The 13,194-nt window shown below is 41.6% G+C and overlaps 1 protein-coding gene across 2 annotated transcripts in view; it reads left to right on the forward strand.

Annotated features, from left to right (window-relative positions):
- Window positions 1–13,194, forward strand: part of NT5DC1 (5'-nucleotidase domain containing 1) — a 318,179-nt gene that overhangs the window by 178,061 nt on the left and 126,924 nt on the right. The gene's annotated exons all lie outside the window — the stretch shown is intronic.

The raw sequence follows: 13,194 nt of genomic DNA on the forward strand, positions 1-13,194 counted from the left end.
AATGGTCAGGGCATGCGGCAGGCGAGGATGGCCAAAGGTAAAGGCTGAGGTCAATAAACGAGAAAGCTGAGAAATTCTACGAACAGTAGGAAAACAAAATTGCTCCTGCAAGGAATGTAGAAAAGGGAGGGCCTTAAAGGGGATATATTGGGATGTGAATTTTATACATTAGGGGCTGGAAATGAAATAAATAAACCAAAAAAGCAATACTTATCCTTTCCCCCGGCGATCTAGCGCAATCGCTCCGGCGGCACTCCCGTTGGTTGTTTACATGCACGTAGCATATAACCGCTGTAGCCAATCAGAAGGCTTAGCGAGGCTCACTGTTGACTAATTATATTTCTGGCATAATGCCAGAATTACAATATATGACTGCTGAGCCCTCTGATTGGCTTTCATCGGTCACTACGTGCATTTAAACAAGCGACAGCGCTGGATTGCTGGGGCAAGCAGAGGTAATTATTGCTTTTTTGATTTATTTCCTTTCTAGCCTCTAATAAAAAAATGTTCACATCCCAGATAACCGCTTTAAGTATCCAGACACAGCTGAGTCGAAATAATTTGGCGCATGCTGGCCCTTTAAGAATCAAAAGTCAGTGCTTGCGGACTAGGACCCAGGGTAGAGCGTCGGCAGCATGGGTGACCACCAGGCGCTGAGCTGGAAGCAGAGGAGCGGCGTGGACCAGGAGGAAGAGGACGCCGAGAGAAGGTGAGTACCAGGTGGCGGTGACAGCGAACCATGGCACCCTCTTTCCAGATTTAAGGAAACCTGTGCTAAATAAAGGATCTGGGGTCCTTTTCTATTCTCAAGTTTAGACTTTGGGATTTGGATTTATACATTTTATAATATGAAACCTTGCTGAATTCCTGCAATCTATTTTGCACATTAGTTATGTAGACCAATTTTATGTTCTTGTTTACTAATTTAAATACCATACATATGCCGATTGTCTCAGCCAAGTGCTCCATTATCAAGGCAAAAATAAGACGTGAAAGGGGCATACCCTTTTGCGTCCTATTTGAGATTAAAAGGGAGCTGAGAGGCATTCAGGCGTGAAAACCACGGCCGAAGGAGCCGGATATAACACAAGTATTGCCGATCAAATTGGACCCCAAAAAATGAATTTGTTTAACGTACTGTCTAAGTTGAACGCCTTCACCACGTCCAAAGAAAGTATGGCTTTTTTTTTATTTATTTTTTTAATGTGTTAAAAATACTTTTGAGGGACTTTATAATATGATTTTTATTTTTCTACTTCTTCCCTGTAACTAGAACTGCCATAGCAGCCACAGCTAGATAGGAAAATAGTCTGACTGGGCATCTTAGTCACGGCTGCACATGTTCCTGTGTATTCATATAAGGTGACACTCTAGAAAAGGCCCATTAATCCCTTTCCGCCACAACCATCTTCCAAAAGGCAGAACTGTTTTCTTTTTCCGGCGAAATAGCAGTATGAGGGCTTGTTTTCTGTAGGACGATTTGTCGTTTTTCACTGTACCATTTATAAATTGCAGTATTACATGTTTTTTTACTGGCTCTTATTAAGCCCTCTCAATAGGAGCACAAAGATGTCTATCTGGGGGGCTGTCCCCTCTTTCTAACGACTTAGATGCCGCAGTCGCTATTGATCGTGGCATCTAAGAGGTAAAACGAGCGGGATTGTAGTAATCTATTATCTGGCTCGTTGCAGTGGCGTGCTGGCTGTAATATACAGCCAACACCTGCAACTTATGGAGCTGGTTTAACCTGTGAGTACGCTCCATACTTTCCCTGCCAGACTCGACAGTATAAATACGGCAGATGATGGGAAGGGGTTAAGGATCACTGTCAAAAGTTATAGTGGCAGTTATTAAAGAGGTTGTCTAGTTTAGAAAATCCATTTTCATATATCCTATTAGGAAATTATTAAGTTAATAGAGAGAGGTTCGATGTTAAAAATACTCATCTCTTGGCCAAAGTGGAGAGCAGTTACAAGGAGAATCTCTCACTCTAAAATTAAAATTACACTGGTAGGCCACAAGATGGCAGGACTAGGCTTCACCTACAGCAATCCCTAGGACGACAGTAGGGCTGAATTGTGAATTTTTAGAGCACGTATCACAATACACCCTCACTTTCCCAAACACTGTAATGGGCTTCCTAATCTGCAGACACTGTCCCTAACACAGCATCAGGAACCAAAGACACTGAAATCAAAACTAACATATATAAATCTCAATGAAACAAGGTAAGCAGAACAGGGAACAATTGAGTAGGATAAAACCGAACAACTAAACAAGACCAAACACTAAAGCAAACAAGGACTGAGGAAATACGAGACAGATCTGGAAAACAAGACTTGGCTAAAAACACACTATCAGTTTAGCACAACCAAACACACCTAGCAAACTCTAGAACCGACACAGGTACTCTTAAAGTGTAACTAAACTTTTAAAAAACTTTTGACCTGTCATAGTGATATACCAGAAGTTTGGATCAGTGGGAGTGAGCGTGGTGCCGCTTGTTTCTGATCATCCTTTCTCGGAGCAGTATACGGGCTCAATAGAAAGTATATGAGTCCACTGCTCTCTTGGATTTTCGAGGAAAGCTAATCAGAAATGAAATGGCACAGCACTCACCCGAGCGCTTCTACAGCTTCATTTTCGCGATCAGTGGGTGTCCCGGTGCTCGGACCCCCACCAATCACTATGACTTTTCAAAAGTTTTTTAAACGTTTAGTAACCCTTTGAGTAGTGACCTGCACTGTTGAATCAGCTGACAAATCAAAGAATCCCTTTAAGGAGTTAATTATGATAGTTTACTTGCTTTTGCAAAGACTTAAACTCCTATCCATAGTTTTTTTCATTACAATCATTTTAATGAAAAATTGAGATTCATACTTGGTACAGTGTTAAATGTGTCTATTTTTGCACATTTCCAGCTATACAAACATACATTTGTCCATGTTCTCAGTAAGTTAAAATACAGGGAGGTGTTCTGGGAAAAGAAATGGATTATGTGCAGTACTCTGGCTTTGTTTCTACAGGGGCATGTTGTAGGTAAAAGAATGTTTCACTAATTTTCAGTCTCAGTCTTACTCATGGTTCTTTAGAAAATCTCTTTGGTTTAGAGAGTTTTGAATAAATTCATACAGGAAAGATCTGAGACCAATAAGACTGCCAAAAATGCAGTGGTCTCTGGGAGCGTGACAGTTGAACTAGTAGACCTTTGTGGTATGTGAAACTGCTGGAAAGAATTGCTTTACTCAGGAGCCAGTGACGGCACGGCTGGATCTGAACATATGGGTACTTGCCAATGTGTCTGTACAAAAGAGATTCTCAAAGCAAGTGAGCTAGTGGTCAGTCTAAAGGATTATGTAGTTCATTGACATTGTTTTTTTTATTATTGGAGCCATACAAAGACACTTTGCATCTACTTGTGGGGTAAAATATATTCTACTGCCACTTGTTTACTCAAACTCATTGTCATTGTCCTAGTTATCTGCACTAGCACTTAGCGTCTGAGCATTTGTACTGTTAATTTGTAATGGTAACTTTACTATAATGATGGAGATACCTTGACCAAACATAATTTAAAGCGTACCTAACTTTTCAGGTGACTTTTCAGAATAAGCTGTCATATTTGTGTACATAAGGAATAACACGATTTCTTGCCATTATATGACTTGTATTCTGCATTTTTTTTTTAGCAGTTTTTCCCTCCGCTGTATTTATCTCTAATTTTCACTTTTCTCTGAGGTAGTGGGTGGAGCTCAACTGCTATCATGTCTGCCATACATTGCACATATATAAGAGGAGAATCCTGCTCTACTTTCTATATCCATCACATATAAATAATAATATATCGGTCAAGTTCTCATGACTAATGTAAAAGGGGGGCCAGGGAAATTAGCCAGATTAGAGAATGTTATAGGTCTGTCTAAAAAGATGTGTTTTCAGGGCACGTTTAAAACTGTGGTTGTTGGGAATTAATCTCATTGTCTGGGGTAGCACATTCCAGAGGACTGGAGCAGCATGAGAAAAATCTTGGAGACGGGAGTGGGAGGTTCGGATTATGGTGGATGTTAGTCTAAGGTCGTTGGCAGAACGTAGGGCGCGATTGGGGTAGTAGACAGAGATGAGGGAAGAGATGTAAGGAGGTGCAGCACTGTGGAGAGCTTTGTGGGTGAGAGTAATAAGTTTGAATTTAATTCTGAAGGGGATGGACAACCAGTGCAGGGACTGGCACAGGGTAGAGGCGTTGGTGTAGCGGTTGGTCAGAAAGATGAGCCTGGCTGCTGCATTAAGGATAGATTGGAAAGGGGAGAGTTTATTGAGTGGAAGACCGATTAGTAATGAGTTACAGTAGTCAAGGCGAGAATGAATCACAGCGACAATGAGAGTTTTGGGTGTTTCCACAGTAAGAAAAGGGTGGATTCTGGAGAGGTTTTTGAGGTTAAATTGACAGGAGTGTGTAAGTGATTGAATGTATGAAGTAAAGGAAAGCTCTGAGTCAAAAATAACCCCAAGAAGGTGCCTGGGAGTTATGGTAGTGCCACACACTGAGATGGAGACATCAGGTTTAGGGAGGTTAGTAGATGGTGGGAACACAAGGAGCTCTGTTTTAGAAAGATTCAGTTTCAGATAGAGAGAGTGAGAGAGGACATGATGTTAGAGACAGCTGATAGACAATCACCAGTGTTTTGTATTAGAGCAGGAGTAATTTAATGGGAAGAGAAATATAACTGGATGTCATCAGCGTACAGTTAGTAAGGGGGAGAGAAGAAGTAGAACCAGCAAATGACACACTGAATGAGCAGTCAGAGAGATAGGAAGAAAACCAAGAAAGTGCGGTGTCTTTAAGGCCAATAGAGTGGAGCATGTTAAATAGGAATTGGTGGCCTACAGTGTCAAAGGCTGTAGAGAGATCCAGAAGAATCATTAGAGAATATTTGTCGTTAGATTTAGCCGCCAAGAGATTGTTTGAGACTTTAGTAAGGGCAGTTTCTGTGGAGTGTAGAGTGCGGAAACCAGATTGTAAGGGGTCTAGAATGGAGTTAGCAGAGAGATAACGGATAAGGTGAGAGTAGACCAAGCGTTCCAGGAGTTTGGAGATGAAGGGGAGATTAGAGGCAGGTCGGTAGTTAGCGGTGCTGAATGGGTCAAGAGTTGTTTCAGTAATGAGTTTATAATGGCATGTTTAAAAGAGGAGGGAAAGATTCCAGAAGAAAGAGAGAGGTTAAATATTTTAGTCAGATGACTAATGAGAGACTGGGAGAGTTACTGGATGAGGTGTGAGGGGGATAGGATCACTAGGGCAGGTAGTAGGATGAGAAGAAGAAAGGAACCTAGAGACGACTTCTGTTATTGGGTCAAATGCTGAAAGTGAAGAAGAGGGAGTGCGGGAGGGAAGGGAATCGATGTTACTAGGGGACTGGGAGATAATATCATGCCAGATGTTGTCAATATTAACTTTAACCGGTTAACCCCTTAGTGACCAGCCCATTTTAGGCCTTAATGACCAAGCTATTTTATTCGTTTTTCTATAGTCGCATTCAAAGAGCTATAACGTTTTTATTTTTTCGTCTACATAGCTGTCTGAGGACTTGTTTTTTGCGGGATTAGTTGTGCTTTTTATTGGCACCATTTTTGGGTACATATAATTTTTATATGAACTTTTATTAACCTTTTTGGGGGGGATTATAAAAAAAAAATGAAATTCCGCCATTGTTTTATGCGTTTTTAAATTGACGCCGTTCACTGTGCGACGTAATTAACATGTGACCTTTATTCTATGGGTCGGTACGATTACGGCGATACCACATATGTGGAGGTTTTTTTATGTTTTACGACTTTTGCACAATAAAAACACTTTTGAACTAAAATTATTTGTTTTTGCATCGTCGCTTTCCAAGAGCCGTAATTTTTTTATTTTTCCATCAATGTAGTGATTTTTTGGGCTTGTTTTCTGCGGGACAAGACGTAGTTTTGAATGGTACTGTTTTGGGGTACATGGGACTTATTGATTCATTTTTATTATGACTTTTTTGGGGGGCAATGGAAAAAAATTGCAGTTTCGCCATAGTTTTTTGCGTTTTTTTTTTACGGTGTTCACTTTGCGGTTTAAATTACATATTAACTTTATTAATGGAGTCATTACGGTCGTGGCGATACCACATATGTGTACTTTTTTTTACACTTTTACTAAATAAAACCACTTTTTATGGAAAAAAATGGTTTTATTTATTTTTTTACTGTACTTTTTATTAATAATCTTTATTTCACTTTGATGACTGATTTTATTAGTCCCACTAGGGGACTTTACTGTGCGATGTTCCGATCGCTGCTATAATGCTCTGGTATACTTCGTATACCAGAGCATTATTGCCTGTCAGTGTAAATCTGACAGGCAATCTGTTAGGACGTGCCTCCGGTGCGTCCTAACAGGCATATGTCCAGGGCAGACCTGGGGGCTTTTATCAGTCCCCCGGCTGTCATGACACCCCATCGGAGACCCGCGATTGCATTCGCGGGCCGCCGATGGGTGACAGAGGGAGCGCACTCCCTCTGTAAACAAAGTTAAATGCCGCGGTCGCTATTGACGGCGGCATTTAACGGGTTAAACGGCCGCGATCTAAGTAAACTTCGATCGCGGGCGTTGGAGCAGGAGCTCAGCTGTCATCAGACAGCAGAGCCCCGGCTCCTGCCTGCACGGGAGACCCGTGCAGGACTTAGACTAGGCTGACGTGAAAAGGCGTCAGCCTAGCCTAAAGCCCATTAGTGAATCACGTAAAAAGGCGTATTAGTGGTCACTAAGGGGTTAAGGACTAGTTTGTTTTACAGCTAAATGACCATAGCAAATTTCACAATTTTGTAATGCGCTTCTTTAGATGACTATAACTCTGCAGGTGAATAAAGTTCATCTTTGAATTTTACACTCTTTTTAAAGGACAGATAGGGCTTTGTTTTAGTGCCATTTGTCAGTATACATCATTTTTATTTTTTTCTCTAAAGTGGGCAAAATTGGAAAAAAATGCAAGAATTTAGCAATTGCGTCAGTTTATGCTAGCATTTTTCACACATAGTATGGACCACGGACAAAATTCATCTCCTTTCACATTCTTCCACTTCTCCCGTGCATGGGGATACCAAATATGTGTGCTTTATTCACTGTGCGGGCATGTGCCAGTGCTTGGCATAAAAGGAGGCTTTTTGGCCTTTTCGGTCCAGGAATTCTGCTTTTGATTTTATAGCTGCATACTGTGTTCTGGGGGGCCTAATGCTGCTGAAACATAAGAAACACTCCATAAATAAATTCATTCACACAAGTAGACCCCACAAGGTTTCCTTCAAGGGGTTTATCATATTTTTAGAAAGTCCAGTTTTCTCCTGAAAGTTTCTTGAATAAGATGGAACAAAATAAAATTTTCTTTTTTTTTAGCAAATGCGTCAGTTTATACCAGCATTTTTCACACACGGTATAGACCACGGACAAAATTAATCTCCTTTCACATTCTGCCACTTCTCCTGTGCATGGGGATACCAAATATGTGTGCCTTATTTATCACATAGAGATGTAGGAGGGCGGACGATAGAAGAAGCTTATTTCACAAATCGCCTTTTTTCAAAGCTGGTTTTACAAAATGCAACAGAGTTTCTATAACACTTCCAAAATATCTGCTCTTGATACAGAGATCCCAAAATATTCATCTAGGGGTATAATGGGAATTTCTTTTTTGGGGGTTTTTCTAAAATAAAAAAATTGCAGGTTTATGCAAATGGAGCTCTCTAGCAGATGAACTTTAGAAATATGCAAACATAACATCCCTAAAATCAGGGGAAAAATAAAAATGTAATGTAGGGCAAATATATTTTCAACTAATTAACTAAAATCTAATAATTCAGAACAGTGTGGTATTTTTTAAAACATTGGTCAATGCACAGGCCTGGTTATGAGGGACAGAAATATCGGGAATCTTTGCGGTGCCCGTCTTTTCTGCAGACGCGGCACTTTTTCTGGGGGTTGCTTCTAGTTGGTGTTGGGGGAATGCTAGTGATGAAATGTCTTTCAGTCAGTGGCGTGACAACCTCAGACTGGGGGCATTCTCTGGTGTCCTGAACATCAAATATGAAGCCTTCGATAATTTTTTCCTGGAAATCCAGGTATGTGTCTCTGCCTCTGTTTTTTTTATAGCGCACAAATTAATTGTGCATTGCCACCTGTTACAGGTAAATGGCCACTTTTTTGTACCACGTTTTTGTTTTGAGTTTTACTAAATACGGCTGTAAAACCTGGTCGCTTAAATCCACCCCCCCATGTACTTGTTATATACGGACACGCTCACTGGTTTGTGCTTGTCCGATGTTGCCCCTCTTTCCCTCACTGCCACTGTTCCTGCGGTATAAATCGTGCTTAGCACATATACATCTTTGTGATCCCTGTGCTTGACCCCCAGCAATTCCTCAGATGCATAAGCACAGGAGTCCTCCTTTACTATGCGCTTCCCCACTAATTGCTGCGGAAAACCAATTCGTTTTTTGCACATGGTACCACATGCCCCAGTCCTTGCAGCATGCAAATGCCTAAACGGGCACACTCGAATAAAAATTATCGCAGTACAGGTGGTACTCCTTGTGAAGCAGAGGCTGCATTATCTCCCAAATGATCTTACTGCTGGTGGAAAGATTAGGGGGGCATCCAGGAACATTTATTGTGCGATCCCGCCCTTCATAAACCCTGAAGGCGGTGGTATATCCTGACCCGCTTTCACACAATTTGTAGAGCTTAACGCCATAGCTTGCCCTTTTGGAAGGTAGATATTGGCGAAAGCTAAGACTTCCATGGAAGTTGAGGAGGGATTCGTCCACGCTTACATTCTGTTCAGGGGTGTAAAGTTGCAGGAATAAATTATTGAGGGAATTTATGAGCGGTCTTATTTTGAACAACCGATCACGGTTTGCATCGGTACTTGGGGGGGGGGGGGCCTGTGCATTGTCATTGAAGTGGAGGAACCTCATTATTGTCTCATAACGAGACCTGGGCATTACTGCAGAATACACTGGGGTGGCTTGGGCGGGTCTTGTTGACCAGTAAGACCTAAAGAAGGGCTTTTTGACAATACCCATATTTAGGGTGAGGCCCAAATTTTTTTTTAATTCCTGCGAATTGGTGGGCGTCCAATCTCTGGCATGGGTGGATGAAGGTTTCTGCCTTATATACTGAGCGGCATATAAATTTGTTTTGTGGACAATGATATTTAGGAGGTCGTCTGTAATAAATAAATGGAAGTAATCCATTTGGACAAAATTTGTATTGTACACAGTTATACCTGGAGTGGCAGTAAATCCGTGGATTCTAGGCCCAAAAGATGGAGCAGGTGCCCATACAAGAGCCTGAACTGGAGGGACCAGGCTGTCCCGTTCTACAGCGCTGCTAGGCCCTGCGCTTCCATGTTCTGCAGTTTCAACTGCATCAGGGACAACGTCCCCTGAAGATGAACCTGAAGTGACGTTCACTACCCAAAACAGGTTCTATTTCTGACGCCATCTCTGATGCAGTCTCAGACTCAGACCACAGCATGGCGTATGCCTCCTCAGCGCTAAAAAACTTCCTCACCATAACGTCACTAACACTAACTAAACAAACTTTTTTTTTTTTTATAAACACACAAACTAACTGGTATATATATATATATATCTACACTACCGCTAAAAAAAATATGTGGATATATATATAATTATATATTCCCTACCTGCCTATTCTAATATAATAAAAGATAGAAAAGTAGATAGATAGAAAAAAAGATAGATGGATAGATTGTATAGATAGATAGAAATCTATCTATACAGAGAATGTTTTACAGTGTAACACTTTTTTTTCACAGTATTATTCTGGCAGCAATTCTCTCGAGTCTCTTCTTCTCCTCACACTGAAACAATGTGTGAGGAGAAGAAAAAAGGCAGGAGATTTGCTGCCAGAAATGTCAAAATAAAACAAATGTGATCGCTGTGATAGGTTTTCACAGCGACCACATGTTCAGGGACCATCAGATTGGTCCCTGATACTCTGCCCAGTGCCCAGAGCTGTTGGTAACAGCGTGGGCACAGGGCTGTGTGCACGCAATTGCGTGCACACTGTATTTTACATAGAAATGCATGTGATCGCTGTGATTGGTTGTCACAGCGATGACATCTTCAAGGAGCAAAAGATTGGCCCCTGACACTCTGCCCAGTGCCCATGGCTGTTAGCAACAGCCAGGGCACAGAGCTGTGTGCACGCGATCGCGCGTGCACAGTCTCTGAAGTGCCGCCGTAATTAGTCTATACGGCGGACTTCAGAGACCCTGACCACTGGCCGTAAAAACACAGCCAGCGGTCGGGAACCTGTTAAAATAAGTGGCCAGGTCTTCAACATTGAGATCTGTGATTGGCGTCTGCACTTTTGGACTAAGGAGGGAATGAGAAGTATCAAAGCAGCGTTTTGGACTATTAGTGCGGAGATGAGAGATGTGAAATAGACTTGATTGACTCGGTGAAGGGCAGATTTGTAAGTTCTCAGAATAAATTTGTAATGGAGGAATTCTGCTGACAAATGCGATTTTCTCCACAGACATTTGGCACATCTCGAGCATCGCTGAAGAAAGCGGGATGGAGGCGTGTGCCAGGGTTCTGGACGTCTTTGTTGGGTGGTTCGGAGTGTAGGGGGGGTTGCTTCATCCAAAGCACTTTTGAGAGTGTTATTGTAATCTTTGGCAGCCAGATTGGAACAGGAAAGGGAAGAGATAGGGGACAATGTGGACTGTAGACTGTCTATGAGTTGCTGAGTGTTAATGGCATGTAGATTTCTGTATGTCTGATGGGTAGACATGTTCTCAGGTGGCAGAGAATTTGTGCTAGTAAAGGAGATAAGGTTGTGATCAGAGAGCAGGAGAGTTATAAAAGTCAGAAACTGATGGTATATGGTAATTCGGAGATAGCAGAGGGATTTAAATCTTATTACACCTCTTTATACAGTTTGCATGTTCATGTGTCTGAGACACAATTAGATATATATTTATCGGGTATATTATTGCCATGTTTAGCTTCTAGTGATAAAGAATTTCTGGTGACTTCTTTAACCTTGGAAGAGTTGCAGGAGGCAGTGGCATCTTTAGCTAATAGCAAGGCTCCGCGATTGGATGGCCTGCCGGCGTAAATTTTGAAAAAATTGGGTGACATATTCCTGCCGTATCTTTTGGATGTTTTTACGTTAGCTGTTAGGGACCAGGGTCTACCTGGCACTATGAGAGAAGCAGTGATAGTGGTTCTTTTGAAACCTGGTAAAGATCCTTTGTTGGCAGACTCTTATAGACCAATATCTTTGTTGGCTGTGGACATTAAAATTATTGCTAAGGCTATAGCTGTGCGCCTTTCCAGGATTATCACGTCAATAATACACCCTGATCAAACTGGCTTTATGCCCAATAAATCTACAGCTATTAACCTTAGACGGTTATTTTTGAACTTGCAACTCCCAGCTCACAACTCAGGTAGGTGGATACCTTCGATAGTGTGGAATGGGCATACTTATGGCAGTGCTTCAGAAAATGGGCTTTGGGGACTCGTTTATTTTCTGGATTCGGATGCTATATGATAGACCTGTGGCTAGAATGAGAGTAAATAACTTTATGACCACTGCATTTCCGTTGGGTAGAGGTACACGGCAGGGATGCCCGCTCTCTCCGTTACTTTTTGCCATAGCCATCGAGCCATTAGCAGTATTGATTAGGGGTTCTGTTGACATTGTCGGGTTCCGTCATGGAGAGCAGGAGGATAAACTGGTGTTATATGCTGATGACATTCTACTATTTCTGGAGGATGATGCTGTCTCCTTGCATGCAGCTATGTCTACTATTGGGGAGTTTGGCCAGTTCTCCGGCTTAACCATTAACTGGTTCAAGTCTGTCCTGATGAAGGTGGATGATTCACACACGCAGGTGCCTTGTGCAGATCTCCCAATGAAATGTGTCACCTCCTTTAAATATCTTGGAGTGAAAATATCTATGAAACTGGAGGAATTTGAATTTTCATGTTTACAGACGGAGTTTGGTCTTCCTCATACCCAATTTTATAAATCTCTTCAGGTTCGTCATGCATACGGTGTGGAGAATAGGAGTAACACTGTCACGATAATGGATAATGTCCTGATAGGAGTTATTATCAAGACTAGTCATACTTCTGGCCTTATATCTCTTCTGTACAAAAGTCTTCTGATAAGATTCCTAGATGATTCACCTTCCATATTGAGGAGTAAATGGGAAAGAGATCTTGGGCCCAGAAAAGAAAGTAAGTGGGGAGATATATTATCGCGGATACCTAAACTTTCTATGAATGAGGCACATAGTATCTCTCATCTGTTTTTGGTACATCGGGTCTATAGAACGCCAGAATTTCTGACTAAAATTGGGGTCAGGGACTCCCCCGACTATCCTAGGTGTGGTGGGGAACCTGGCACGTTGATACACATGATGTGGCAATGTGTGCAGCTGCGACAGTTCTGGTCTGAGGTAGTGGACACTATGTCTTCTATTTATACAGTGTCGGTAGATTTGACTCAGTTTGTATCAAAACATAATCTCCAAAAGCAGTTCTGTAAAGGGCTGGAAAATGTTTATAGCACCAACATCCCCCCATAATTTACCATATAGACAGCTCCATAAATACATAGACAATACGAAAAAGAACCAGATCATATAGCTGTCCGTATGAAAAAAGAACAATTTTATTATACATATACAAAAGACAATTATTAAAAAAACATATAAAGACACGACCCTAGTACAGTTTTAATGGAGCAAGACAATTCTACTGGATGACATGTAAGAAGTATTTAAGGCTGTGCTAGATAACTAGATTTTATTTCAAACACAAAATGGGGACTCAAGATGATAAACTCAAATCCCTGTAAACGTCTATAAACTATTAGGAAAGGGGTAAGAGGAGAAAGTATCATACATGCAGATTTAGCTTGAAACCTCAAGAAGAATTTCGCTCCACCACCAGACCCCAACGTGCGTTTCGCTATAAGTGCTTCCTCAGTGGGTGTGTAGATTTGTGTCCTGAAACTATCCTGCCCTTATATACAGTAGAAATAGCTGTTGTGTATCATCACCGTAGTGAGAAGTGGCACATGCCCGCCGACATAACCGGAAGCGAGGCAAGCCCCACTTCCGGCTC

The sequence above is a fragment of the Rhinoderma darwinii genome, chromosome 4 (genome assembly GCF_050947455.1).
Source record: "Rhinoderma darwinii isolate aRhiDar2 chromosome 4, aRhiDar2.hap1, whole genome shotgun sequence".
Taxonomy (NCBI): Eukaryota; Metazoa; Chordata; class Amphibia; order Anura; family Rhinodermatidae; genus Rhinoderma; species Rhinoderma darwinii.